General features: G+C 41.0%; 1 long non-coding RNA gene across 2 annotated transcripts in view; it reads right to left on the bottom strand.

The window, feature by feature from the left end:
- Positions 1–25,756, bottom strand: part of LOC139180876 (uncharacterized) — a 164,173-nt gene that overhangs the window by 7,002 nt on the left and 131,415 nt on the right. Inside the window, exons 1-2 of one of the 2 annotated variants that reach the window (XR_011565089.1) lie at positions 2,982–3,470; positions 1,962–2,061 (exon numbers count right to left, since the gene is read on the bottom strand). This is a non-coding gene — a long non-coding RNA (uncharacterized lncRNA). Of the gene's footprint in view, positions 1–1,961; positions 2,062–2,981; positions 3,471–25,756 lie in introns of those variants that run through there. The other variant, XR_011565090.1, reaches the window with a different exon arrangement.

Genomic DNA, 25,756 nt, shown 5'->3' with positions numbered 1-25,756 from the left:
GTATTTGCTTTAGGTTCAAAACGTAGCAAACATAATACTGTAATGATCTATACATGGATGAGTAGTCTTATATTCACAAGTTTGTGAACCATGAACACTTAATGCTTATGACACGAACTTGTTGAAAGCTAGTCATATGACCCTCGTTTTTCAATTGTCTAATTTAATGCCGTCTCAAACACAAATAAAGAATGGGGGCCAACAGAGGAAAGCAAAAATGAAACCTGTGTGGGGTACAGAAATATACACGCAGACTGTGCATAAAAGTACAAGGGAAATTCAGTGGAAAATAATAAATTTGTGGAGCAAAGTTGTTGTAAAAACTGGATATCCATTGGCCAGAAAAAAATAAAAAAGAACTTCATTCATCACTCTGTGTTTTAGAACTAGCACAGAGAGATTTATAGACCTATATGTAAGACCTAGAGCAAGAAATGCTCTAGAGGTAAAGCACGGGAGGAAAGCTCTGTGACCTAAAACTAAGGTTACTGATGACAAAATACACCTAGGCAGAGTCACTCACTGGAAACAGTACATTAGTAACCTGATCTTGATCAACACGGAAATGTTTACATACCTCAGGGATACCCTTAAGGAAGGGTAAGAGAAGCCTGTGACCAGGGGGAAAAATATTTGCATATCTTCTATCTGAAAAAAGGACTTGTATCCAAAATACATTAACAATCTTCAACCTTTAAAATAAGGAAACACATAACCTACTGGGTCATGGCCAAATGACTTGCAGAGACACTTAATCAAAGAAAATAGACAAATGGGAAGTACAGACATTATAAGATGTCTCTTTATTTCTTTAAGTGATGGAAGTTACAACTGTAACTGGATGCCATTGTGCACTTGTTATGATATCTGAAAGGAAAGCAAGTGGTCACATCAAGTCCTGGCAAAAATCTGGAGCCAAGGTAGTTCCATTTACTGTTGGTAGGACTCTAAAATCCTAAGGTATTGAGATCCAGTACTTCTACCCCTAAGTGTCTATCTAGGAGATAAGATGGCTGAGTTCATGACAAAGATTTGTCTAGGAACCTGTATCCATCAACATTTGAATGGATAAATGGAATAAATCCACACTTTCCCTGGTGGCTCAGAGGTAAAGGACGCATATGCAAATGCTGGAGGTGTGTGCTCCATCCCTGGGTTGGGAAAGTTTCCCTGAAGGAGGAAATGGCAAGCCACTCCAGTATTCCTTCCTGGGAAATCCCATGGACAGAGGAGCTCGGTGGGATAAAGCCCATGGGGCTGCAAAAGAATTGGACACACTTAGTGACTAAGCACCCACATATCACTTTGCCCAAGCAAGATAATACATACAGGAGTAAATGGGAACACAGTCTACAAAAAATAAAGAAGATTATTAAAATAAATATGCTAAGTGAAAGAAGCCAGACACACACACAGAGATTCAATTTTTGGGAAAATTCTAAAGAAAAAATAATTTATTTTGGTTTCAGAAAACTGAAGACTGTGTTCCCAGGACTGGGTGGGAGAAGGTTAAACGGGGAACAAGGAAGGATGACCAAGGAGCCCAAGGATAGTTTTGAACTTGACAGATATGCTCGCCATGTTGATTAAGGAAAAGATATCACAGTTCTATTCATCCAAAGCTTATCAACTGTACCCCTAAAACATGTGAACTTTTGTTGTATCTCAGATAATACTTTTAAAAGCTCATCTTTCACTTCAGCTCTAGAGTTCAGTTCGGTTATAGAGGTTCAGTTCATTATCTGTATCTTTATACCTCTAATCAATATCTATCCATTTACTTTTTTTTTTTTTAATTAATAGGGCTGGCGTCATCCTGAGAGCAAACTGAGAATTATTTAGAGAGAGTTTACCCATGGTTTCTTTAATCTAGGTTCCCTAATGCATGGATAAGTTCAGGAGGAAGGTTGAAAGAGCATGGATATTAGTATCAGGAGCTACATGTAAGGCAGAAATCTTACCCACTGTAGTGAGACTAGGTTATATCCACAAGGCAAGATGAAATTGTAGAGATGAACTTGGGAGGAATACTTGAGTATGGTAGGAGATCAGAATTTTCTCCTGTTGAAAATATGAAATTAAAATATAACATTCTAAACATAAAGAAGTCATAGTGTACACACACATACACACACACATGAGATACTATGCAACCATAAAAATGTTGAAATTTTGCCATTTGCAGCAACATGGATGAACTTTGAAGGCATTCAGCCTAGTGAATAAAGTTGAAGAAAGACAAATACTGTATGATATCACATGTGAAATCTAAAAAATCAAATAGGCTAGTGAATATAACAAAAAATCAGCAAATACACAGATACAGAAACAAATTAGTGATGGGTAGTGTGGGAAGGAGGGGAGGGGTAAGGTAACAAGCAGGGAGTAAGAGGTAGAAAATACTATGTAGAAGATAAACAGTATACGAAGATATATGGTACAACATAGGGAATAAAGCCTATATTTTATAACTATAAATGGAGTATACAAAAATTGGAAGTCACTATATGGTACATATAGTACCATAGCATCTACATATAGATGCTAAAGCTGACACTCCAGTACTTTGGCCACCTCATGCGAAGACTTGACTCATTGGAAAAGACTCTGATGCTGGGAGGAATTGCGGGCAGGAGATAAAGGGGACGACAGAGGATGAGATGGCTGGATGGCATCACTGACTCGATGGACGTGAGTTGGAGTGAACTCCAGGAGTCGGTGATGGACAGGGAGGCCTAGCGTGCTGTAATTCATGAGGTCGCGAAGAGTCAGACACAACTGAGCAACTGAACTGAACTGATATGGTACATCGCTAACTTCTATAATATTGTACATCAACTGTACTTCAATTTCCAAAACAAAACAATATAGACTCCTCTGAGGGATGCCCTGACAAGCAATTCCTAGTAAAGAACCCACATGTTAATCTTCATAAACCAGAAAGTACCGCCTTTAGTTGTTGAACATAAGCTTAAACTGACCTCTTGAATGCTAAACAAATAACACGGCAGTTGGGGCTATGAGTCTTGGACTGTTAGTCCCATTTCGGAATCTGAGGATATAAAAGAATATAAGTATCAGTGTTTTTGAAATATTTCATACATCCTATGCGTTCTCATTTATTCTGAAGGCAAATGTCCAGATCTACCTAAGCTTCTTTTTAAAAACCAAAGATTGCAAAAATGCTCAGCTGCCAACCAGGATATAAGAAGATAATGCATATGCAATCAAGGTTTTGGGATTAACCACTGTTTGATCATTATGTTATTCACCAAGAGACCCATCTTTTGAGAAGTGGGACCAATTCACAACCTCTCTAACAACTGACACACCCTGAGCTTCTCTAGAAGAAGGACCACAAGGGTCACAAGATGAAGGTTGTCTTCCTGACTCTTCTCCTTGGTCTGGTTTGTGCTGCCCAGGAAGCTCCGGCTGAGCTAGACCCTTCAGTTCAGTTCAGTTCAGTCACTCAGTCGTGTCCGACTCTTTGCGACCCCATGAATCACAGCACGCCAGGCCTCCCTGTCCATCACCAACTGGAGTTCACTCAGACTCATGTCCATCGAGTCAGTGATGCCATCCAGCCATCTCATCCTCCGTCATCCCCTTCTCCTCCTGCCCGAAATCCCTCCCAGCATCAGAGTCTTTTCCAATGAGTCAGCTCTTCGCATGAGGTGGCCAAAGTACTGGAGTTTCAGCTTCAGCATCATTCCCTCCAAAGAAATCCCAGGGCTGAGACTCTTCAGAGGTACCTAAATTCAGCTGATCTGGGAGAAGGTCTTGGTTCTGTGTGTGTGTGTGTGTGAGAGAGAGAGAGAAAGAGAGAGCCTTGTTTATATGTATGAGCAGATTGTATAGATATGCCATGGTCCACCTATCTACATGAGCATAAAACAGCCCTCTGTCTTTCTGCTCTCTGTATTTATTTTTTTCCATCTTATTTGTCTGGTATGTGAAAAAAAAATGTTACTATGGTACCATTCAGGGAGCTAAGAACTGTCATGGTTTTCAATGTTGCTGCTTTGGCTAATTTAAGAAACTCAAATTCTATGCCTTCTGCTCAAATATGAATGATTATTTCATTTCATATTCTTCTGCAAGGCAGGAGGTAGAATCCTACTTGGCTTAATAAGATTGAATTTACTTCTCTTCTGAGGTAAATGCAGAGGGAAAGATTGTGTTGGGTGTTGGTGAGAATCCAGTGAAAAGACTGAATGATGTTTATGGAGACTTAGAGTTCTTAGATTACAGGAGACTGGCACGCCATTTCCACGGCCACGGGTAACAAGAAAAGACATAGGAAGGGGGCCCCCTGAGGGCATACGTCCATTGGCTTGAATGTACTGACAGCTATGAAGAGTTCTCCATTAAATGTTATGCCAAGCAAGCACAATCTGCCTAAACTGAGAACAATGAGACCGCTGACTTCTGACATGGGGCCCGGTCGACAATAGCGTGAGTCCTGGTTGTGAAGTTGAGTGTGGGAACTCTATCGATGGAAGGGTGCCCTCAAGCGCTGGGGAACAGATGGTGACCAAGAAACATCTTGTCTGTTTGTTTTTCAGGCTTTATGAGACATGCATGTTACTTAATGCAGTTGCAAAGAGAGAAGGGGATGTTTATGTCCTAAGACGTGAGTATGCGAGCTCTGCCGATGTGTGCATCTTCTCAAGCATGTTAGTTGCTCAGCTGCATCTGACTCTGCAACCCCATGGACTCTAGCCCACCACGCGCCTCTGTCCATGGGATTCTGCAGGCAAGAATACTAGAGTGGGTTGTCATTTCCTACTCCAGGGGATCTTCCCAACCCAGTGATTGAACTCACGTCTCCTGCCTCTCCAGCAACAGTAGGCAGATTCTTTAGTGCTGAGCCACCTGAGAAACCCTTTATTTAACCATCAAGATCAAATTTTCTTTAACTAATGAAATCTTTAAATATGAAAAGTTTGTCTTTAGCATGTTGAAGAAGTAGAGCCTGATTCATTTAAATCTCACAGATAAGTACGAGAATAGTTAAAATGACAGCAAAAATTTCACACTAATTTCTAAATAATTTGAAAGCAAACGGGGCACTGGCACAGACCTTGATCTCTATAGTTTACAGTACTAGAAATAAATGTCAAATACCAATACTGTACTATTAAGCAATGAAAAGCCTACATAATTTATTTTCATGGGAAAAAATTTACAATGGAACATTCTAATCTTGGTCCAAGGCATGTTTTTTTAATTTCATGTGTGGACACGTGGACACAGGACCTAATTAGGAAACATTTCAGAATATATCTCTCCAACATTGGGCAATAGCCTCATGTATAGCTCTCTGATTACCACGGTACCAGAAAGTAACTTTATCTATTAATTTTATTTTCACCTGACCTCCTTAAATTCATGACAGTACTTGTAAATTCGGCCAAAAAATTCCTGAAACTTTTAACAGTCAGCTCTTGTGAGCTGGTATGAGATAGTTGATGGGGAACACCTAGTCGAGTTTCAATAAGCAACTTTGCTATTGTTCACAGATTATTCAGTCTAGGAGACTGGAAGTCTTTACTGTCTTAAGAAGAGGGGTGTGTGGAGAAAGCTTTGCTAGTTCACTAGCTGTTTTAACTGGTTTTAATGACACACCAGTAGAAATGCCAGTGAGATAGAGACCACCATCGGAGCAAAGACTGATGACAGCATGCGAAGAATAAGACATGTCCAGCAGAAAAGAAGTTAATTGCATCGAGATCTTGATTTTTTTTTTTCCTGTCACAGATATGGGTTCAAATTGATTTGTATATCAGACAACGTGTTAGCAATCTACGGTGAAAACTTTGATGGAGTGAAGACTACAAAACTGACTTGACTCCTTGGTACATTATTGTAGCTTATTCTATGCAAATTAACTATGTTCATATTTTCAATATTTTTATACTAAGGACAGAAGTCCTTATACTAAGGACACCTTATAGTTTATTAGGCACAGTACAGAAGACATGAGTTCACACGGGAGAATTCAGACATCATGTGACATGAACCAGAAACGCAGAAAGGTTGTCTACTAGAAAACTGAAGAAATGCATCCGCTGGGGATTCTACCAGATAACTTTTTTTAAAAATTAGATACACTTACCCAGGGAGTGGAATGAAATATTCCAGGATGTTTCATGGGTTTCTTGCTAAATATCACATATTGGAGTTGCCGGGTATAGACACCAAAGTGAACTAAGGTTTAAACTTTGAGTTTGCAGACTCACAGGTCCTGGCCTTGACTGCATTCATTTTGAATATAAATGCTTAATTTTTTTTTGGGGGGGGGGTCACAATCGCTAAAATAACACGTGACACCTGAACCCAAACCTCTGCAAATAACCACTGGATCACATAGAATCCTTCAAATGCACTATGGTGAAGCATGTCACTCACATCTGGCCAACCACAAGGTTCAATAACATGACTTTCTATCCCTTCTGATATTATATGCACATTTGGGGTGGATGGGGCTTGTATCTGGTCTCTGAGGATGACAGAGCCTGAGTTATTCTCCGAGTAGCATGTGCCATGAGATAAGCGTGCTTGGTGAAAACTCCAAAAATTTCCCTCCCATTCATTTCAACATTGCTAAGTTGTGTCTGACTATTAAGGCTCCATAGACACCAGCATGCAAATTTCCTCTACCCTCCACTATCTCCCAGAGATTGCTCAAACTCATGTACATTGAGGCAGTGATGTTATCTATCCATCTTAATTGATTAAGGTCAAGGAAAATCCCAGAGACAGAATTCTATGATATAGACAACGTGGACAGAGTTAGGCTTGGGAGGAATTCTGAGTCTCATTTCCACTGCATAAATGTAAGGAATTTGTTTTAAGTCATACCTGGATGGTCTACTGGTTTTCCCTATTTCTTCCATTTAAGTCTGAATTTTGCAATAAGGAGTTCATGATCTGAGCCGCAGTCAGCTCCTGGTCTTGTTTTTGCTGAGTTTACAGAACTTCTCCATCTTTGGCTGCAAAGAATATAATCAATCTGATTTTGGAACTGACCATCTGGTGATGTCCATGTGTAGAATCTTCTCTTGTGTTGTTGGAAGAAGGTGTTTGCTATGACCTGTGTGTTCTCTTGGCAAAACTCTGTTAGCCTTTGCCCTGCTTGATTTTGATCTCCAAGGCCAAATTTGCCTGTTACTCCAGGTTATTTCTTGACTTCCTACTTTTGCATTCCAGTCCCCTATAATGAAAAGGACATTTTTTTAGCGTGTTAGTTCTAGGAGGTCTTGAAGGTCTTCATAGAAATGTTCGACTTCAGCTTCTTCAGCATTACTTGGATGATTTCAGCATTAGACTTGGATGACTGTGACACTGAATAGTTTGCCTTGGAAATGAACAGAGATCATTCTGTAGTTTTGAGATTGCATCCAAGTCCTGCATTTCAGACTCTTTTGTTGACTATGACTGCTACTCCATTTCTTCTAAGTGACTCTTGCCCATGGTAGTAGCTATAATGGTCATCTGAATTAAATAACCATTTCTGGTCCATTTTAGTTCACTGATTCTTAATGTCGATATTCACTCTTGCCATCTCCTGTTTGACCACTTCCAATTTGCCTTGATTCATGGACCTAACATTCCAGTTTCATATGCAATATTGTTCTTTACAGCACTGGACTTTACTTCCATCACTAGTCTTATCCACAACTGGGTGTTGTTTTTGCTTTGACTCCATCTCTTCGTTCTTTCTGGAGTTATATCTACACTCTTCTCCAGTAGAATATTGGGCACCCACCAACATGGGGAGTTCATCTTTCACTGTCATATATTTTTGCCTTTTCACACCATTCAGGGCTTTTCAAGGCAAGAATACTGAAGGGGTTTGCCATTCTCTTCTCCAGTGGATCACACACTGTCAGAATTGTCCACCATGCCTGTCCATCTTGGGTGGCCCTACATGGCATGGCTCATAGTTTCATTGAGTTAGACAAGGCTCTGGTCCATGTGATCAGTTTGATTAGTTGGATTAGGCAAAGGAGAAAAGGAAAGATATACCCACTTGAGTGCAGAGACCCAGAGAATAGCAAAAAGGAAAAGAAAACCTTCCTCAGTGATCAATGCAAAGAAATAGAGGAAAACAATAGAATGGGAAAGACAAGAGATGTTTTCAAGAAATGTAAAGATATCAAGGGAATATTTCATGCAAAGATGGGCACAATAAAGGACAGAAATGGTATGGACCTAACAGAAGCAGAAGATATTAAGAACAGCTGGCAAGAATACACAGAAGAACTACACAAAAAAGATGTTCATGACCCACATAATCACGATGGTGTGATCACTCATCTAGAGCCAGACCTTCTGGAATGCAAATTCAAGTCAGCCCAAGGAAGCATTGTTATAAACAAAGCTAGTGAAGGTGATGGTATTCCAGTTGAGCTATTTAAAATCCTAAAAGAGGATGCTGTAAAAGTGATGTACTCAATATGCCAGCAAATTGGGAAAAATCAGCAGTGGACACAGGACTGGAAAATGTCAGTTTTCATTCCAATCCTAAAGAAAGGCAATGCCAAAGAATGTTCAAACTACTGTGCAATTGCACTTATCTCACACACTAGCAAAGTAATGCTCAAAATTCTCCAAGCTATGCTTCAAGAGTATGTGAACTGTGAAATCCCAGATGTTCACGCCTGGATTTAAAAATGGCAGAGGAACCAAAGATCAAATTGCCGACATCCATTGGATCATCAAAAAAACATGAGAGTTCCAGAAAAACATCTATTTCTGCTTGAAATATGCCAAAGCCTTTGGCTGTATGGGTCACAACAAACTGAGGAAAATTCTGAAAGAGATGGGAATACCAGACCACCTGACCTGCCTCTTGAGAAATCTCTATGCAGGTCAGGAAGCAACAGTTAGAACTGGACATGGAACAACAGATTGGCTTCCAATTGGGAAAGGATGTGCCAAGGCTGTATATTGTCACCCTGCTTATCTAACTTATATGCAGGCTACATCATGAAAAATGCTGGACTGGAAGAAACACAAGCTGGAATAAAGATTGCCAGGAGAAATATAGATAACCTCAGATATGCAGATGACACCACCCTTATGGCAGAAAGTGAAGAGGAACTAAAAAGCCTCTTGATGAAGGTGAAAGAGGAGAGAGAAAAAGTTGGCTTAAAAGTTGACATCCAGAAAACGAAGATCATGGCAAATCTGTCCCTTCACTTCATGGAAAATAGACGGGGAAACAATGGAAACAGTGAGATAATTTATTTTTGGAGTGCTCCAAAATTAGTGCAGATGATGACTCAGTGATGAAATTAAAAGATGGTTGCTCCTTGGAAGAAACCAACCTAGACAGCATATTAAAAAGCAAAGATTTTGTTGACCAACCTAGAGAGCATATTAAAAAGCAGAGACATTACTTTGCCAACGAGTTCCATCTAGTCAAGGCTAGGGCTTTTCCAGTAGTCATGAATGAATGTGAGAGTTGGACTATAAAGAACACCAAGGAACACATGTATACCTGAGGCAGATTCATTTTGGTATTTGGCAAGACTAATTCAATTATGTAAAGTTTAAAAATAAAATAAAATTAGAAAAAAAAAAAAAAAAAGAACACCAAGTGCTGAAGAATGGATGCTTTTAAACTGTGGTGTTGGAGAATACTCTTGAGAGTCCATTGGACTGTAAGGAGATCCAACCAGTGCATCCTAAAGGAACTCAGTCCTGAATATTCATTGGAAAGACTGAGGCTGAAGCTGAAACTCCAATACTTTGGCCACCTGATGGGAAGAACTGACTCATTGGAAAAGACCCTGATGCTAGGAAAGATTGAAGGCAGGAGGAGAAGGGGACAACAGAGGATGAGATGGTTGGATGGCATCACTGACTCTATGGACATGAGTTTGAGTAAACTCCGGGAGTAGGTGATGGACAGGGAGGCCTGGCATGCTGCAGTCCATGGGGTCACAAAGAGTCAGACAAGACTGAGCGACTGAACTGAACTGAACTGATAGAGATAAGTTGCTGTAGAAATTAGAAATCCATATGCCAAAAAAAAAAAAAACAAAAACCCTTCATCACATTCATTACTCGATGTTTTACAACTAACACAGAGAAACTCACATACCTGTATGTAAGACCGAAAGCAAGACAGACTCTGGCAGTAAAACGCAGGTGGATACTCTGTGACCACAGATTAGGTGGTTACTGATTAGAATATACACCAAGAAGGATCTTTCAGTGGGAACAGTAACCAGGCCTCTATCCAAATATTTAACTAGTGGTTAGAAGTGTGGGAATGGGTGTAGGGGTAATGTAACAGGAGGGGAATAAGAGGTATAAAGTACTATGCATAAAATAAACAATGTTCAAAGATATATGGTACAGCATTTATAGCTATAAATGGAGTGAGTATATAAAAATTACAAATCACTATACGGTACATCTCTAACTTACATAATTTGGTACATCAACTACATCTCAATTTCAAAACAAAAAAATATAGACTCCTCTGAGGGATGCCCTGACAACCAATTCCTGGTAAAGAAGCCACATATTAATCTTTTAAACCAGATTATACTGTCTTTAGTTTCAGGGTATAAGCTTAAACTGACCTTTCAATGCTAAATAAATAACACATGAGTTGGGGCTATGAGTCTTGGACTGTTTCTCCCATTTTGGAATCTGAAGATATTAAAGAATATTAAGTATCAGTGTCTTTGAAATACCTCGTATGTTCTCTAATTTCTCATTTAATCTGAAGGAAACTGTCCACATCGAAGCTTCCCTTAAACTCATCTCTTTATAAAAACCACAGATTACCAAAAAAAAGCTCACCTGCCAACCAGGATACTGGAAGATGACATCTATGTAAGCAAGATCTTGTGATTAACCACTGTTTGATCATTATGTATGCTGCCAACAGACCCATCCTATAAGAGGAGGGATGAATTCACAACCTCTCCAACACCTGAGACACCGTCAGCTTCTATAGAAGAAGGACTGCAAGATGAAGACTGTGTTCCTGACTCTTCTCCTTGGTCTGGTTTGCGCTGCCCAGGAAGCTCCAGCTGAGCTAGACCCCTCACAGGTACCCAAATTTAGCTGATCTGGGAGAAGGTCTTTCTTGGTCTGTGAGTGTGTGTGTGAGAGAGACAGAGCCTTGTTTATCTGTATGACCAGATTGTATAGACATGCCATGGTCCACCTATCTCTATGAGCATAATAAAACCCTCTTATCTTTCAGCTCTTTGCATTTTTTTTTTCCAAATTATTTGTCTCCATGTGAAAAAAAGAAAAAAAGCCTACCATGCTATCCTTTAGGGATTGATGAACTGCCATGGTCTTTAATGTTGCTCTTTTACCTATTTTAAGAAACTCAAACTCTATGCTTTCTGCTTGAATATGAATGATTATTTCATTTCATGTTATTCTGCAAGGCAGGGGGTAGAATCCTACTTTGTTTAATAAGATTGAATTTTCTTCTCTTCTGAGGTAAATGCAGAGGCAACGATTGGGTTGGGTATTGATGAGAATCCAGTGAAAAGACTGAGTGATGCTTATGGAGACCTTCCTTCTTAGATTACAGGAGACTGGCACAGCATTCTCATGGCTGCAGATAACATACAGAAGATTGAGGAAGGAGGCCCCCTGAGGGCATACATCCGTCAGCTTGAATGTACTGACCGCTGTTCCTCACTATCCGTTAACCTTTATACCAAGTAAGAAAAATCTGCCTAAACTGAAAACAATGAGACCGCTGACTTCTGACATGGGGTCCGGTCGACAATGTGCAGTGAACGGTGTGAGTCATGGTTGTGAAGATGAGTGTGTAAACTCTATCGATGGGAGGGTACCCTCAAGCTCTAGGAAACAGATGATGACAAATCTTGTCTGTTTGTTTCTCAGGTTTCCCAGCCAATGCACATTCCTCAATGTAGTTGCAGAGAGAGAAGGGGATGTTTATCATGTAGGATGTGAGTATTCGAGCTCTGCTGATGTGTGCGTCATCCCAAGCATGATAGTTGCTCAGCTGTGTCCGACTATTTGTGACCCCATGGACTCTAGCTCAGCAGGCTCCTCTGTCCATGGGATGGTGCAGGCAAGAACACTAGGATGGGTTGTCATTTCCTCCTCCAGAGCATCTTCCTGACCCAGGGATTGAGCTCAAGTCTCCTGCAACTCCAGCAATGGCAAGTGGATTCTTTATTGCTGAGCCACCTGAGAAACCCCTTATTTAACTGTCAAGATCAAATTTTCTTTAGCTAAAGAAATCCTTTAAACATGAAAAGTTCTTTTTTAGCATGTTGAAGAAGTAGAACATGATTCATTTAAATCTCACAGATAAGTATGAGATATTAAAATGACAGCAAAAAATTTCACACTAAGTTTTACCTAATTTGAAATCAAAAGGGGCACTGACACAGACCTCTATCTCTATAGTTTCAATACTAGAAAGAAACCTCAAATACCAATATTGTAATGTTAAGTAATGAAAAATACCTATTTGATTTTCATGGGGAAAGTGTACAATGGAACATTCTAATCCTGGTCAAAGGCATTTTTTTTTTAAATTTCATCTGTGGATATTGGACAAAGGACCTAATTAGGAAACATTTCAGAGTATATATCTCTAACATTTGGCAATACCTTCATTTATACCTCTCTGATTACCTCTATACCAGAAGGTAACTTGTGTTATCTATTACCTTTTATTTTCACATGATTTCCTTAAAGTCACAGAATATCTTTGTAATCATGACTGTACTTGTGAATTTGTACCAAAAAAAAAAAATCCTGAAAGTCTCACAGTCAGCTCTGGTGAGCTCATATGAGATGATTGAGGTGCAACACCTACTCTAGTTGTGATAAGCAACTTTGCTATTGTTCACAGACTGTTTGGTCTAGAAGACTGGAAGTCTTTACTGTCTTAAGATGAGGGGTGTGTAGAGAAAGCTTCCCAAGGTCACTAACTGTTCCAACAGGTTCTAACCACAGATCGCAAGAAATGCCAGTGAGATGGTGGCAGTTCACTATCAGAGCAAGGGCTGATGATAGATGTGAAGAATGTGACATGTCTAAATGTAAAGATGTTAATCACATTGAGATTTGATTTTTTTTTTTTTTTCCTGTCACAGATATGGGTTCAAACTTTTTCGAACTGATTCCCGTGTCAGAGAACACATTAGCAGTCTACGGTGAAAACTTTGATGGCGTGAAGAGCACAAAAGTGACTCAACTCCTTGGTACGTTATTGAAGCTTATTCTGAGCAAATTAACAGTGTTCATATTAGCATGATTTCATTTCAGAAGTGCATGAACACCTTATATTTTATTAAGCACACCGCAACAGACATGAGTTCACACAAGAGAATTCAGACTTCATGCGCCATGATCCAGGGCTGAAGAAAGGTTGTCTGGTAGAAAACTGAAGAAATGCGTCTACTGGGGATTCTACTGGGTGACATTAAAAAATATATATATATACACTTACCCAGGAGGTGCAATGAAATATTCCAGGGTGCTCCATGGGTTTCTTGACAAATATCACATATTGGAGTTGCCGGGTTTGGACACCAAAGTAAACCAAGGTTGGAACTTTGAGTTCAGAGACTCGCAGGTCCCGGCCATGACTGATTCCTCTTGAATACATTTTTTTTTTTTTTTTGGCCATGATCATTAAAATAATACCTAAAATCTGAACCCAAACCTCTGTGAATCAACCCTGGATCATATAGAATCCTTCAGAAGCAGCGTGGTCAGTCTTTCTGAACACTGGCCAACCAGAAGGTACATTTTACATGACCCTTTAACCCTTCTGATATTATATCCAAACTGTGGGTGGGTGAGGCTTGTGTCTCTTTTCTGAGGATGACAGAGCCTGAGTTTTTCTCTGAGTCCCATGTTCGATGAGATTAGTGTGCCTGGTGAAAACTCCAAAAAAATGTATCCCCCATTCATTTCAACATTGTTGTTCAGTCACACGTCGTGTCTGACTCATGGTGGCTCCATGGACTGCAGCACAGAAAGTTCCTCTGACCTCCACTATCTCCCCGAGTTTGCTCCAACTCATGTTGATTGAGTCAGTGATGGTCTCTACACATCTTAATAGATTAAGGTCCAGGTAAACCCCAGAGACGGAATTCTAGGATGCAGACAATGTGGACAGGAGGAGTTGGACTTGGGAGGATATCTGAGTCTCAGGACCCACAGTGGCCTTCTCCAATGTACCATTTCAGCATGCATCTGACTTGGAGATGCGTAGGCTCACAGGTGAATGGTCTGTAGTTCACTCAATAGTTGTAAGAACTGGAATGTGATAAAATGTTCACTATGTGGACTCTATCCCCTGGACACATCTGAAGACCTGATGTGAACACTCAGGCACCTCTGTAGAAACTGTTCTGGTGAGCAGGGTTTAGGTGATGGAAGAGGGCAACGGTGATGATGGGACTAATTGAACACTACACAGAGGAGCTGGGTGACACTGTATAAGCTACCAAGGATTCTAATGCACACCTCTTCTGCCCTCTTTGTTATTAAACCCAGCCAAAGGAGACGGTGCCACTCAGGAAGACATTCAGCAGTATGAGGAACTGAACAGAGAAAGGGGGATTCCAATAGAACATATAGAAGATCTCACTCAAACAGGTAAAGCCAAGAGGAACACAGGGATCCGAAATGAAACCACATCACGAGGACACTCGAATCAAATTTCCTATCCACACAGTCGTCTTTTACAAAGGCGGTTATGAAAGAATCCTTTGAAATAGAGGCATCCCAGTGATTATTTTTCCACTTATTCATTCTCTCTCACAGATGACTGTCCTCAATAAGATCTGACCGCCTCTTCTGGGTGAGTAGAATAATCACATATACAACACTGAGTTTTCTTTCTAAGGGAAAGAGTTTTTTCTGGGGCATACCACTTTAATCATGGGGTATATATATACACAAGGGACTATATTACGCAACTATGTAAAGTAATGAAATAATACCATTTGCAGTAACAAGGGCAGATCTAGAGATGATCATGCTAAGGGAAGTAAGAAAGAGAAAGGCAAGCTTGATATCACTTCCATGTGGAACCAAAAAATATGGCACATATGTATAGAAATAGAAATAGAAACAGGCTCAGAGTCCAAAAAACCTTGATGGTTCCTAAAGAGAAAATGGGGAGAGGGATATACTAGGAGTTTGGGATTAAGAGATACACACTCCTGGCTTGTATATACATGCATGTCTAACTGAGGGCTTCCTGGTGGTTCAGTGATAAAGAATCCACCTGCCAATGCAGGAAATCTAGGTTTGATCACTGGGTTGGGAAGATTTCCGGGGGTTGGAAATGGCAGTGCACTCCAGTATGCTTGCCTGGGAAATCCCATGGACAGAGGAGTCTGGCAGGCTAAAGTCCAGAGGAACACAAAAGTGTGGGACAGGATTGGCGCCTAAACAACAACAAAAAATGCATAAAGCATCATGTCGCTAAACACTTGAAAGTAACACAACATTGCACATCAACTACATCTCAATAAAAATTAGTTTTAAAAAGGAACAGGAACACAAAACTCTCTACCTTGCCACATGGTAATGGCTGGGGATTCCCGTAAGTGGTAGAGCTTAAATATCTAAACCATCACACTGGTCTAGACTCCACAGTGAGATGCTTTGAGGACCAAAGAGGAGACTGTGTGAAGCCCTGAGCTGTGAAATACGATGATCCCTGGTGAATACCAACGTGAGTGAATGACCTTGCAGCCACAACACCTTCATGATGAAAAATAAGATTTATAGGACAAGTAGGAGGAACAGGTTAACCAGTAATCTCCTACACCAGGGAGCTGTGGAGATGCAACTCAGCAACTCTCAACATACCAGCTGATACACAAGTGCTCATAAATAGTTTCATCGGGTGGTAGGTCTATGCAACCCACTATGGGCACACACACACACACACACACACACACACACACACACAGACTTCTGCAAAATGCGTCTCGTAGGGAAATTTCTCCAGTGCTTTCAAACACAAGTGCTTCTATTCTCTGTTTCATTCTCTGACCAACATCATGTTAATCCTATTCAGCTCAACTACGTTTTACATTTTTTTTTCTGTTTATAGAAGTGAACAAAGAAAGAATATGTGTCACATCACAGCACTAATATGTCACAATCAGCCATATGCAGATAAAAGTTTCCTTGAAATCCTCATTTCTTCTCTCCCAGGAAGTCATGATCCAGGAAACATGGCTTTCACTATGAAACTCCTCTGCCCTTGCTGATGTTACTGGATTCCTAAACTGATCAATAAATTGATTAATGCATAGATGTGTAGTGATCAAACGTGCATAATTGCAAATGCACTAAACATGTAAATTCAACTGTTTGGAAAATCTAGTGACAATAAAGCAGGGGAACTCTGTTTAGGATGCATGGTGTGAATCCTGCAAGGATCTTGTTGAGAAGAGAGAATAAACCACAGGTGGTAGTTTTTTTTTTTATTTTATTTTATTTTTAAACTTTACAATATTGTATTAGTTTTGCCAAATATTGAAATGAATCCGCCACAGGTATACCTGTGTTCCCCACCCTCCTCCCTCCTCCCTCCCCATACCCTCCCTCTGGGTCGTCCCAGTGCACCAGCCCCAAGCATCAAGTATCGTGCATCGAACCTGAACTGGCGACTCGTTTCATACATGATATTATACATGTTTCAATGCCATTCTCCCAAATCTCCCCACCCTCTCCCTCTCCCACAGAGTCCATAAGACTGATCTATACATCAGTGTCTCTTTTGCTGTCTCGTACACAGGGTTATTGTTACCATCTTTCTAAATTCCATATATATGCGTTAGTATACTGTATTGGTGTTTTTCTTTCTGGCTTACTTCACTCTGTATAATAGGCTCCAGTTTCATCCACCTCATTAGAACTGATTCAAAAGTATTCTTTTTAATGGCTGAGTAATACTCCATTGTGTATATGTCCCACAGCTTTCTTATCCATTCATCTGCTGATGGACATCTAGGTTGCTTCCATGTCCTGGCTATTAGAAACAGTGCTGCGATGAACACTGGGGTACACGTGTCTCTTTCCCTTCCGGTTTCCTCAGTGTGTATGCCCAGCAGTGGGATTGCTGGATCATAAGGCAGTTCTATTTCCAGTTTTGCAAGGAATCTCCACACTGTTCTCCATAGTGGCTGTACTAGTTTGCATTCCCACCAACAGTGTAAGAGGGTTCCCTTTTCTCCACACCCTCTCCAGCATTTATTGCTTGTAGACTTTTGGATCGCAGCCATTCTGACTGGTGTGAAATGGTACCTCATAGTGGTTTTGATTTGCATTTCTCTGATAATGAGTGATGTTGAGCATCTTTTCTTGGGTGGTAGTTTTATAGGGTTGTATAAGGTGCCCACCAGAAGTCATGAGAGAGATGGGGTTGGTCAATCTGACAACTTCGAGTAGAATGGAAGCTGTCCTAAGTAGCAGCTGAGATTCACTCAACTATGGGTAAAGCAGCATTCACCTGCTGTGGGGTTGCAGGGGGTGTAAGGACTTAGCAGAATGCAGGAGAAGGCAATGGCATCCCACTCCAGTACTCTTGCCTGGAAAATCCCATGGTTGGAGGAGCCTGGTGGGCTCCAGTCCATGGGGTTGCTAAGGGTCAGACAGGACTGAGCAACTTCACTTTCACTTTTCACTTTCATGCATTGGAGAAGGAAATGGCAACCCACTCCAGTGTTCTTGCCTGGAGAATCCCAGGGACGGGGAAGCCTGATGGGCTGCCGTCTATGGAGTCGCACAGAGTCAGACACGACTGAAGCAACTTAGCAGCAGCAGCAGCAGGCTTCCATGGGCTTCCAGAGGTGCACTGGTAAAAAAAAAAAAAAAAAAAACCTACACAGGTAGGAGACGCAAGAGATTCAGCTTCGATCCCTGGGTCGAGGAGATGTCCTGGAAGAGGAATTGGAAACCCAGTCTAGTTATCTTGCCTGAAGAATCCCATCAACAGAGGAATCTGGTGGGCTATACATTCCATGAGGTGGCAAAGAGTCAGACACATTTTATCAACTTAGGACTCAGACACATACAACAAAACTGAACAGTACTTACTCAAGAAAGAACACTCATGATCGTGACAAAGTGCCAGGTCTCTGCTGTCCGACTCAGGGCTGCTACTGTCCAGCCCCATCCCCAGAAGCAGTGATCCTCCTGCTGATGCAGGTGCTGGGTTATCTCCACTCTGCAGAAAAGTCCCTCGCAAGGGGCGTTTTGAGATAATAGTCATTGATTGGTGCCTACAGATGGGGAAAAAAGGAGCATTGTGGCTCCCCAAAATGGTCATGCCACTGGAGCAGTAGAGAGATCAGGAAAGTGGTTAAGGGAGATGGGAAAGATGGGGCAGTCCTAGGACACTCTGGAGATCTTGGGTAGACTCCTGGGGATGCGGAAGGCTGTGTGCGCCTGAACTGCTGCAGGAATCACAGGAAAGACAGAACAGAACACTGGTCACCCAGGGCTCCCTGTGAGCCACATGCACTTTGTTCCATGCATATGAAGGTCTGCAAGGGCAAGACATTTGAGCCTGGTCACTTGAATTGTGTTGCAAGAGAATGGAACAATAGCAGTTGAGGACTAAGCTATTCCCCATTCATGGATCACTGACTTGTGTGGTGAAGGGGCTTGCATAACTCAGTGAAGCTATGAGCCATTTCACATAGGGCCAGCCATACACGAGTACAGTGGAGAGTCTGACAGAACGAGATCCACTGGAGGACTGAGTGGCAAACCACTCCAGTATTCTCACTGTGAAAACGCCACGAGCTGTGTTAAATGGCAAACGGATATGACACTGCAAGCTGAGACAATATCCCCTCCACTGTCGCAACGTGTCCAATATGCTCCTGGGGCAGAGTGGAAGATAACTCCTAATGCCTTCAGAAACAGTGAAGCTACGCTCACTGTGGGCTGACCCCTAGGAAGCCAGCCTTTAAACTGAAAATTAGAATTTAAAAACGATAACTGAGCAGAGAGACTTCCCTAGGTTTCCAGTGGTTCACAATCCACCTGCCAATGCAGGGGACACACACTGAACCCCTGATCTGGGAAGATCCCATGTGCCAAGGGGCAAGTAAACCCGTGGACCACAACTCCTGAGCCTGTGCTCTAGGTTCTACGAGCCACAACAACTGAACCACCAAACTGAGAAGCTCTCAAACCTAAAGTCGAGAAAAGCTGAGCGAGCAACAAAGACCCAATGTGTGTCTGAAAACAAAACAAAACAAAACCCTAACCAGAGGTTGTAAGAAGTGTGACTATGCAAACAGACCACTAATGAAGACCACTAACTGAAACAGGTGGAGTCTGAATAATGAAAGCAACATTCGGAACCAGGAAGGACAGGACATATGAACCATTAAAAAATTTTATCTTAACAATTATTTTCAAGGAAGTTTATCCAGCTGACAATATATTAAATCCTGCAGAAGAGGGATTTATGACAAATGGACTGAGTTTAGTCACTGTGGATCAATGAACTCTTAAAAGTTTGCAGGAAGTTAAAGAGCAGAAAGGTTTACTCAAAGAGTAAATGTCACGTGCGACCAGGCTCCTCTGTGCATGGAGTTCTCCAGGCAAGAATCCTGGAATGGGTTGCCATTCCCTTCTCTGGGGATCTTCCTGATCCAGGGATTGAATCCAGGTCTCCTGCACTGCAGGAAGATGATTTACCATCTGAGCCACCAGGGAAGCCCTAAATAAGATACATGTGAATAAACACATCTATCTTATCACCTACTTACCATGTGTGTGTGTGTGTGTGTGTGTGTGTGTGTGTGTGTGTGTGATGCATACACCTAAAAGCTATGCTCTTAGTGGCCGACAAGTATTTGTACACTACTATTAATAATAGACACCATGCTATTCATTACATCTTCTTTAAGTCACAAGACATCTTCAGGTGATTATAACTAAATGAGAATAAAGGCGTACACACACACACACATACACACACACACACACACACACACAGTACTTCAGTCATTTAAAGCCTTATGTTTCAACTGAGTACTGCTTATGTTGAGAACTCTGCAGCCAGCATTTACTCAATGAGTATTTGTTTCAGCTCCAAAATGTAGCAAATCTAACATCTTGCTCTTTCGGATATGCTTTATGAAAATCAGTCGAAATATAAAATTCTCTAATGATCTATAAGTGGATAAGATACTCTACTTTCACAAGCTTTTGAATTGTGAACACTTTATACTTCTGACAAGCAACTGTTGAAGGCTAGTCATATGACCCTCATGTTCTAATTGTCTTTAATACTGCCCCAAACACAAATCTAAAAAGGGAGGAAAAAAGCCAAAACAGAAACAAATTTGTTCATGGGGAAGGAACAGGAATATACACACAAGTGGATTTTGGATAAACTTAAAAAGGAAAATAATAATCTTATAAAGAAAAGTTGCTGGATAAATTAGAAATCCATGTGCCCCGCCCCCCCCATCACTGAAAAAAAAAAGCTTCAAGTCATTCATTGTTCCACGTTTTACAACTAACACAGAGTCTCAGAGACCTATATGTAAGATGAAAAGCAAGAAATACTCTACCGATAAAATATAGGTGCGTACTCTGTGACCAAATATTAGGTGGTTACTGATTAGAATATACACCAAGCAGGATCCTTCAGTGGGAACAGTATGTCAGCAACCAGGCCTTGATCTAAATATTTACATCGTTGAGGGACATCCTTAACAAAGCACAAGAGAAGCCTGAGACAGGGGAAAAATATTGGCACACCTCTGTCTGTAAAGAGGGTCTTCCCTGGTGGCTCAGACAGTAAACAATCTTCCTGCAACGGAGGGGACATGGGTTCACTCCCTGGAGAAGGAAATGGCAACCCACTAAAGTATTCCTGCCTGGAAAATTCCATGGGCAGAGGAGCCTGGAAGGCTACATACCATGCAGTCAGAAAGAGTTGGACATGATTGAGCAACTTTATTTTTATCTGAAAAAGAACTGGTATGCAGAATATATTAAAAGCCTACAAACTTCATTAAAAAAATTAATTCACTCAGTAATGAACAAAGGATTTGTAGAAACACCAAAGAAAATAGACAAATGGCAATCCCACCTCTTCATTCATTCAGGAAATGGAAATTACAAGTGTAACTGGATAGCATCACACACTTATTATAATGTCTGAAATGAAGATGACTGCCCACACAGAGTCCCGGCAAGGATGGGGCAATGGAAATTCTCATCTCCTGTTGGCAGGACTCAAAAATCAGAAGGTAGTGAGATCCAGCAGTTCCACCCCTAGCCGACAGCTCAGATCCATACAAAGATGTGTGTGTGAACATGTATCCATGAACATCTGAACGGATAAAAGTGGGATATATCCTGAAGATAATATGCAGGGGCAATGGAAACAGAGTCTACAAAAATATATATATATAGATATTTATTCAAACAAATATGCTAAGTGAAACCCATGAGAAACACACATAGGTTCAATTTTTGACAAATTCTAAAGAATACCAATTAATCTATCATGCTAGAAAACCGAGGAGTGGGTTCCCAAGTCTAGGTTGCGGAGGCGGCTGAGAAAGGGACAGGAGGAAGGGTGACCAAGAAGCTGAAGGATATCGTTTTGAACTTACATGTAGTTTCCGGAGCTGTATTTAAGGCAGAAATCTCATATGCTGTAGGGAGACTAGTTATACCCTCAAGGCCAAATTTAATTGTAGAGAGAAATTTGGGAGGGATCTTTGAGTAGGGGAGAAGATGAGAATGTGCTCTTGTTGAAAACATTTCAGTAAATCTAAAAAATATATAAATATGAAGAAGCCACGGTGATGGTAATGATGGTTTAGTCACTAAATATGTCCCAACTCTTGAGACCACATGGACTGTAGCCATGGAATGCTACACAACCATGAAACGGTGAAATTTTGCCATCTGCAGCAACATGGATGGAGTTCCAGGATATGACGCTACGTAAGATAAGTCGGGTGGACAGGGACAAACACTGGGTTATATCACTTAGTGTGTTGGTGGCTCAGTCGTGTCCTACTCTTTGCAAACCCGGGGGACTGTAGACCACCAGGCTCCTCTGTGCACGGGATTCTCCAGGCAAGAACACTGAAGTGGGTTGCCATTTCCTTCTCCAATTATATCGCTTAATGTGGAATCTAAAAAACAAAACAAACTATTGTATATAACAAAATACGGGAGACTCATACATACAGGGAGAAGGCAATGGCGACCCACTCCAGTACTCTTGCCTTGAAAATCCCATGGACGGAGGAGCCTGGTAGGCTGCAGTCCATGGGGTCGCGAAGAGTCGGACACGACTGAACAACTTCACTTTCACTTTTCACTTTCATGCACTGGAGAAGGAAATGGCAACCCACCCCAGTGTTCTTGCCTGGAGAATCCCAGGGACGGGGGAGCCTGGGAGGCTGCCACCTATGGGGCTGCACAGAGTCGGACACGACTGAAGCGACTTGGCAGCAGCAGCGTAGATACAGAGAACAAATCAGTGGTGACCAATGGGTAGGGGGAAGTGGTGAGGATAACATACGAGGAGCAGAGTAAGAGGCATAAACTAACTTGAATAAAATAAATAATGTAAAAAGATATATTGAACAATATGGAGAATAAGACAATATTTTATACTATTAATGGAGTATACAAAACTATGACTCATTTTATGGAACACCTGTAACAACAACAAAAAAACCAGCACACATCAACTATACTTATTTCCTCCTCTGAGGAATGCCCTTACAACTGATTCCTGGTAGAGAAGCCACATATTTATCTTCTTAAACCAGACAAGACCATCCTTTGTTTTAGAAAAGAAGCTTAACAGACCTCTTCAGTGTTAAATAACACAGGACTCGGGGCTATGTGCCTTGGACTGTCTGTCCCATTTGGAAACTGAGGGTATAAAAAGAATCCAAATACCACTGTCCTAGAAATACCTCGTATGTCCTGTGATTCCTCACTTAGTCTGAAGGACAAATGTCGAGATCCACTGTAGATTCTCTTCAAATTAATCCCATAAGAAGAAGAACAGACTGCCAGAAAAGCTCGCCTGCCAACCAGGATAAAAGAGAATGACTTGCAAATAACCAAGGTTGTGTGATTAACCACTGTTTGATCATTATGTATTCTGCCAAGAGACCCATCCTATAAAAAGTGGGACCAATTCAAACATCCCTTCACTACTTTTTACGTCAAGTAAGCACAATCTGCCTAAACTGAAAACAGCAAGACTGCTGTCTACCTAGATGGGGTCCCGTTATCGATGTGCAGTGAAAGGTGTGAGTCATGGCTGTGAAGTTGAGTGTGTAAACACTGTTGACACAATGGTGTCCTCAAGCACTGGGGAACAGACAGGGAAGGAATGGTGAGAAAGGGATGTCTTTGTTTTTCAGGCGTTACGAGGCATGCATGTTACTCAATGTAGTTGCAAAGAGAGACGGGGATGTTTATGTCATCAGATCAGATCAGATCAGTCGCTCAGTCGTGTCTGACTCTTTGTTACCCCATGAATCGCAGCACGCCAGGCATCCCTGTCCATCACCAACTCCTGGAGTTCACTCAGACTCACGTCCACTGAGTCGGTGATGCCCTCCAGCCATCTCATCCTCTGTTGTCCCCTTCTCCTCCTGCCCCTAATCCCTCCCAGCATCAGAGTCTTTTCCAATGAGTCAACTCTTTGCATGAGGTGGCCAAAGTACTGGAGTTTCAGCTTTAGCATCATTCCTTCCAAAGAAATCCCAGGGCTGATCTCCTTCAGAATGGACTGGTTGGATCTCCTTGCAGTCCAAGGGACTTATGTTTATGTCATAGGATGTGCGTATTCCAGAGTTTCTGACTCGTGCATCTTCTCCAGGGTGTTAGTTGCTCTGTCTTGTCCGACTCTTTGCGACCCCATGGACTGTAGCCCACCAGGATCCTCTGTCCATGGACTATCCCAGGCAAGAAGACTGGAGTGAGTTGCCATTTCCTCCACCAGGAGATCTTTGACAACCAGGAATCGAACCCACATCTACTGCACTGGCAGGCAGATTCTCTGCAACATTGACCCACCCAATTATTTATTTGACCTACATGATTAAGAAAATTTGTTTTAACAAAAGAAATGCTATAACTAAAAGTTACTTACATATGTATTTAAGATGTAAAATCTTTAAAATCTAACAGAAAAGTATGAAAACAGGTAAAATGACCAAAAAAATTCTACTCAATTTTTGCATAATTTGAAAGCAAAAGGAAAACTGTTTCAGACTTCTATCTCTATAGTTTAAAATACTGGAAATAACTCTCAAATACTTAATAGTGTAATCACTTAATATCATAATGTAGTGATCAAATGTCTACATATTTGATTTTCATGGGAAAAAAATGTACAGCAGAGCATTCTAATATTCACCTGAAGCGTCTTTTATAATTTCCACTGTGGACATGCATCCACAGGAACTAAGAATCATTTTGAGTACATATGTGCAACATTTTGTAATATCCTCATTTCTACCTCTTTTATAACCTTTTGTACTAGTAAATGACTTTGGTGTTTCTATAAACTTTTATTTTAATATGGCTTATTTACAGAATTACTTTTTTTTTACTCATGACTGGGCTTGCAAATTTGGTCACACCATTCCTAAAAATTTAACAGTAGGCTCTTGCGAGCTGGTACGAGATGGTTGAGGTCCTCCACCTACTATGGTTGCAGTAAGCAATGTTTCTCTCATTCACACACGGTTCAGTCTAGAAGACTGGAAGTCAGAAGAGGGGTGTGTGGAAAAAGCTTTCCTAGTTCACTAGCTGTCTTAACTCATTCTAGCAACACAGCCACTAGAAATGTCAGTGCAACAGTGTTCACTATTGGAAGGAAGACTGAAGATAGCATGTGAAGAATAAGAAATGTCCAACTGAAAAGGAAAGAAGTTAATAATACTTAGGTTTCAATTTTTTTTTTGGTCACAGACATGGGTAAAAAATTTTTTTCAAGCTGATTCCTGTGTCAGACAACATGTTGGTACTCTATGCTGAAAACTTTGATGGAGTGAAGACCATAAAAGTGACTCATGCCTCGGTACATATGTAGCATATTCTATGCAACCTACTCATGTTCATATTATCAGTATTTTTATATGAAGAACAGAGGTGCATACACAGCTTATATTATATTAAGTACACTACAGCAGACATGTGTTCAAGCGAGAGAATTCGGACTTTATGTCACATGAGTCAGGGTGGTGGAAATGTCGTCCAATAGGAAACTCAACAAATGTATCCATGGGGGATTCTATAAGATGGCATTTTAAAAAATCAGATACACTTATCATGGAGATGCAATGAAATATACCAAGATGGTCCATGGGATTCTTGCCAAATATCACATATTGGAGTTGCCGAGTTTTGACACCAAAGTGAACCAAGGTTTAAATTTGAGTTTAACAGATTCACAGGTCCCATCCTTGACTGCATTCATCTACACCACAAACACTCTATTTTTGGTCAAAATCACTTAAAGGATGCCTGACAGCTGAACCCAAAGCTCTGAAAATAACCACTTGTTCCTACTGATCCTTCAGAGGCATATATCAAGGTATGTCAATCGCCGTGCATCCAGCCAAACCCACGGGGTCACTGACAGGTAGCTTTAACCTTTCTGATATTATATCTACATTGGTGGATGGTGGGGATTGTGTCTGCTCTCTGAGAATGAAAAAGTGTGCATTTTCCTCTC

This window comes from Bos indicus, chromosome X, assembly GCF_029378745.1.
Source record: "Bos indicus isolate NIAB-ARS_2022 breed Sahiwal x Tharparkar chromosome X, NIAB-ARS_B.indTharparkar_mat_pri_1.0, whole genome shotgun sequence".
Lineage (NCBI taxonomy): Eukaryota > Metazoa > Chordata > Mammalia > Artiodactyla > Bovidae > Bos > Bos indicus.
This window is presented reverse-complemented; position numbering and strand designations above follow the sequence as displayed.